Raw genomic sequence first — 6,000 nt, 5'->3', positions numbered from 1 at the left:
CACCAAAACATTTTATAATTTCTGAACAGTATTCTTGGCTTTCTATTCATGCGCGTTCCCACCATTTGTAATACTTCACAACTCTTAACAGCTAATCCACGATGGTTAATTGGTTAGGACACTTACTTTATTTGAGAGGAGAGGTGAGAACTCACTCCTGGCTCTATCACTGAAGAGTTCTAGCCCCTTTTTATTCATAAATATAAATCTCCTGTTGTAGACCAAGTATCCTAGGGATCTGATTCACCATTGATGTGAACAGGTGCAAGGATATCAGGGGACTTACAGGATATGTCTACTCTGCAATAAAAAACCTGTGGCACAGAGTCTCCAAGTCTGGGTCAACTGACTCAGGTTCATGGGCTCAGACTGTGAGACTAAAAATTGCAGACACTGGGGATTGAGCTGGAGCCTGGGCTCTGAGATCCATTCCCCTCACACTGGGTTTCAGAGCCCGAGCTCTAAGGTCTATGCTGAAGTGTTTAGCCCTGCAGCCTGAGCCCAAGTCAGCCGTGGCAGTGCTGTGGGTCTTTTATTGCCATGTCAACATACCCACAATCACTGATGCCATCCTTTTGCTGCAATATTTTTGACCAGCTGGTCACACTAGTAGGAGAAATACTTCAGGATCTATGACCCTATAACTTAAGTACAGGGAAATTCTTATGTTGCGGTATATGAATCCATTTGCAGCAATAAGACCTAGCTCTTGTATCACTTTTATATCAGTAAATCTCAAAGTGCTTTACAAATGAGGTAAGTTTCATTGTCTCCATTGTATAGAGGGAGAAACTGAGGCACAGAGAGGACAAGTGATTTGTCCAGAGTCACCCAGCAGACCAGGGCAGAATTGAGAATAGAAACCCGTCTTTTGAGTTCTGGTTCAGTTCTCTGTCCATTGGACAACACTACCGCTAGTTAAGCTTATTCCATAGTTAAGCCCATATTCTGTTCTTAGAAGCATCTGTTTTTTTCCAGTTGATTTCACTATGTCTCATGCTTCTGAATCTCTTCCACCTGCAATTGTGGGGAGGGACAGCAACAGGTGAAGCTACAATTTTGTTTGACATCATCAAGTCCTGCAGAGATCTTGCCATTGACCTCCTTAGAGAGGAAATAAGAATCAGATATTTCAAGTATAAAAAACAAGCAGAAAAAGTATTTAAAAAGTGATCTGATATAGGAACCAAAATCACTCCTCAGTTGTTTTTTTTCTTTGCCATTCACCTTCAACATTTACATTAGGAAAAAAGAAAAGGAGTACTTGTGGCACCTTAGAGATGAACAAATTTTTTTGAGCATAAGCTTTCATGAGCTACAGCTCACTTCATCGGATTGCATCCAATGAAGTGAGCTGTAGCTCACGAGAGCTTATGCTCAAATAAATTTGTTAGTCTCTAAGGTGCCACAAGTACTCCTTTTCTTTTTGTGAATACAGACTAACACGGCTGCTACTCTGAAACCTGTCATTTACACTACGGTAACATTCCCAGGAAAGGATTAGTCCAGACAAATTCTGTAACGCAACAAATTGGAGTAATCTTTAATACTAAAAGTGGAGTGATTTTTTTCTTTAATATGGAGGATTGTCCCAATAAAAACACAAGTCAGAGGCCACTGTTACAAGATCAAGTCTGCTTTTATCTTACAGGGAAATTATGGCAGCAGGATTTTCATTCAGCAACTTTAAAGATGCACTCCATCCTTTCATGCTAAAATCACAGCTCCTCCTAGGATTATTTGAGAAGATAGTTTCCCTTGGTTTCTTTTTTTCCTCAGTCTTGAACTTGGACTCCTGATCCTAACTCAGCTCTGGTTATGACTGAGTGCTGGCCATCAATTGAATAACTGTGTTTTTACAATCAGATTGGATCCTGCTCTTGTAACTTCAGACTAATTTTGTGATATTGATATTATAGCTCTTAATTAAAATGTCAAACATTTTATGTCTCGGGTAATGAACATACAGGAACTGCAAGGTTTTGTTCTTATTTGGCTAGCCATCCAAAACATTCAGTATGTGTGATTAAAGTCAGTTAGTTGCACCAGATTGAAAGATGGCCCTCTCTGTGCGTTCTTTCCCATTTAACACACACTAACACAATTCTGCACCTGTCTTGCTCCATGTAACCACAATGACTAATCCATGAGTAGCAGATCATTCAGGATCCCCCATTAGTTGAGTCCTGAGCCACTCATTAGTTGAAGCCGCCAAACAGGCTGAAATATGTGTGGCTCTGCAGTTAATTACAGGGCAGAGTTAGACGTCAGGGTGATAAAAATATCTGTCCAGACTGCACTGCAGCTTCCTCTGCCACTACGTTTGGGGATGAATTACAAGTCCTTGTTTTGCAAGTATAGACACAGATAGAAATACTCTAATCACTGTTCACCAGAGCACATTTGTGGCATCCTTCTGTGCTGATGGCTCAATACAATTTCTTTTTAGTTTGTGAATCGTGTGTGTGATGGGGTTGTGTGAGGGGTGGGATGTTGATGTTATTGCACAGGCTCTTGCATTTATTTAGCAAGTTACCAATTTAGGTTGCATTTTGGTTTGAGTAGAACTGGTTCCAATTTTTCATGAAAAATTGCATTTGGCAACAACTTTTCACAAGTTTGGGTGTGTGGGGGGGAGATCTCTCCTTTTTGTTTGTGAAAAATGCTGTGCCTTTAAAATGTATATGTATATTCAACATTATTGAACTAGTTACTAGGTTTTTGAGAAATAAAAATGTAAATAACCATTTGACTTTGCTTTTGACTTTTTAAAAATCATGCCAAATTTTGAAAAAACTAAAAGTAGGGTCATTTCAAACAGTTCAAAACAAACCATTTTGAAATTTCAAAAATGTTCACGTTTGGACCAACTTCAGATTTTATTTAAATTATATTAAGACACCAAATGACCTTTAAGGAAAGGTCCCTAAAAATCCTCCACTCTGCCTAAAGTCCCTTTGCTCTATTAGAGCAGCGTAAAGGAATTAAAGGGGCTGGTAGGGACTCCTGCACCCTCCCACCCAATGCAGAGGAATTCTAGGTTAGTGTAAAGACAGCTCCTTCCCATCTCTCTATGGCAACTCTGGGGCCCTCAGTCAACAGCTGACCCTGGGATCACCCATAAAAGGGGGTTCCCTACACAAGCAAGGCCAGACGGTATTAATTTTCCTGGGAAAGTCTGAAGTGGAGGAGATGATGAACTTGCAACATGGAGACTCATCCCAGCCTCCCCTTCTCCCATGTACATTTCCAAAACCTTAGTCCTTCAGGGGGTGTGGAGGAGGAAGGCAACAGTGGTGTGGAGATGGCAGAACCTCACCCCTTCTGTGCAGGAGGGATAGGCGCCATGTAGAGGGTCCCTTATGTGCACAGATCCTTAAGAGATGATCTTTCACATTGTTCTTTACACTTGGCAATCATCTTACTAATGAGTTATGTGGGTCACTGGCATTTTGGGAGCACTATCCCAAGGCAAAGTTATAGTCTAGTGATTGGAGCACTGGGCCAGAAGCCAGGAACTCCCGAGTTCTACCTCCAGCTGTGACACTGTGGCCCAGGCCAAGTCACTTGAACTCTCCCAGCTTCCCCATCTGTCAAATGAACATACTAAAGTATCTACCTCTTGGGGATGTTATGAGGATTAATTAGTAAATGTTTGTAAAGTGCTCATTACTGCTATTAAACCGGTAGATTCACTCTCTCAATCCCACAAAGAACTTGATTCACTTTTCTATATTTTTCTCAAGGTTTGAATTAAAAAAATCGGTCTCTGAAGATGTGGTTCATCAGCATTGAAATAATCACTCTAAGGTCTTGTTCCTGTAAGTGACTAAAACAGGGATTCTCTATGCTCGGAGCTCTATATTCTCTAATAGTCTGCTGTAGAGAAAGAGAGCTGCTCTGTGTCTCATTGCAAAAGCTCCTAGGATACTTCATTATTGTCATAGCATATTACTCCAGTTCTATCCATTTTCTCTATGGAGGGCCTAATATCTCTGGATATCTGGGACATGAAGTAGCCAGAGGAGGAGATAACATCTCGCAAATTATGGTTCTGAAATATCATACAGATCTTGGGCCTGAATCTGATCTAACATTGGTCTTATGTCAGTAACTCAGCTACCTTCCATAGAGTCTTACTTCTCATTTGCACCAGTCTGAGAATGAGCAAAACCAGACCCCCTAATGTAAGTTCTTGGCCTTTTGTAAATTAGCCACAGGCTTAGAGGGCACTAATCCCGCTGTGGTTGCTGGTGGGACTCTTAGATCTTTCTCAGAACCTCAGTGACAACAGAAGATGGTTTGAAGGTGCATCAGTTTCTTGTATTAATTTGCTTGGCTGAGAGACAGCAGTGAAAGAACAGCAGAGTCCCTCATGGAGGGTTATTTACCATAATATAATATGACTGAGGGAAATGAAAACTTCGAAAACTCTGTCCTGTAAATTAACCACTGTTTGGCACCAGTCCTACTCCAAATGAAGTCAATTGTAAAAGTCCCTTTGATTTAAATGGGAGCAGGATCAGTCCATCCAGAAGTTGTTGGGGCTTAATATTTTTTTGAATCGGTATCTAAATGAAGCGGAAAAGTTGACAAGGAGTTATTGCTCTTTAAATGGGTGAGGGAGATGATAGCTGTTTAATGGGTTTTCATAGCTATGATATATTTTGAAAAAGAAAATTCATAGCTTAAGTTGTTGTTTTGCCTTTGTGATTAAAGTTGGAGCATAAACATGTTACTTTCGAGATATGTCCTGCTAAGCTTATAATAAATAAATATAATAAAATAAATATAATAAAAATGGAAAAAGAATTACCTTGATGAAGATGCCTCATTTAATTTTAGTGGCATTCTGTCAGTGGTAGCAAAAGTCCAGTAAATGGCTTTGTAATTCACCATATCACAAAGTAACTTATTAAACAAACAAAATATGAAAAGCAAAGCCCGACAAGAATAGAAGGAGGCATTAACCATGAATATTTAAAACTGGACTCCTGTCCTGAGAGATGCTGTTCCAACTCATGCAAACACTGACATCTAGTCGTGGAAAACATGTATTGCCAGGAAGCAATTACACAACAACTTGCTTGGGTTAGTGCATATATTGGGAGCGAAGGTCTTTGTTTCCAACTAATGATTTCCATCAGAATGGAGTAAACCGAGTAAACCGAGTTGTCTTGTTTTTGTACTGTATGGTGTACATTTACAAAAACACAACCAGCAGTGAGCATTGGTGAACTGGCATGTCATTAGGCTTCCAGGATGCATCAAAACATACAGGGCCTGGTTCTGACCTGTGGCACTGGTGTAAAACCAGAGTGACTCCACTGACAATGTGTTTACTTACAATGTGGGGACCAGATTCCAGTCTCAATTACATCAGTGTAAGATTGGAGTGTCACCCTGGTAACTGAGACTGGAATCTGGCCTCTATATTGTAAGCTAACACTTTCAGTCCCCAGAGCAACAGAAGACATGCTTAGACTTATCTGTATTGCAATACAATTAGAAGAGGTTAAGAGAAAACAACGTTTACATGGGGCAAGGAACCTGACCCCCCGCCCTGCCCAAAACAGCCTCCAGAGAAGATGTCTCCAGATATCAGATACATTGGGTGGGGCAGTGTGACAGAGAAGCCTGCACTCCCGTTTTCTGTGCTGTACATGGTCTATGGATAGTCTGAGCATTTCAGTCTCCAGGGCTGATGCTCTGGCCCATTTTGCCTGCAATAAATTCACTAACATTTAAAATGACAGGAATAACTTTCTTTCCTCCTCACAGATCTAATTGTCTCCTGTCGAGCTCTTGGTAGCCTATAAATGTATTTAGGGACCCTTTGATCTTTCGAGAGGGGACATAATTATTCTTTCACAATAGGATTTCTTTGGCTCACACCAGACTCCTGGCTAGTTATTTCAACAACCTCATGCAAACGGTATTACAAGATGATTCAGTGGGAGATTTGCCTGAATAAGGACCCTGCAATGGACACTTCTTTTT

This window comes from Dermochelys coriacea, chromosome 9 (genome assembly GCF_009764565.3).
Source record: "Dermochelys coriacea isolate rDerCor1 chromosome 9, rDerCor1.pri.v4, whole genome shotgun sequence".
Taxonomy (NCBI): domain Eukaryota; kingdom Metazoa; phylum Chordata; order Testudines; family Dermochelyidae; genus Dermochelys; species Dermochelys coriacea.
This window is presented reverse-complemented; position numbering follows the sequence as displayed.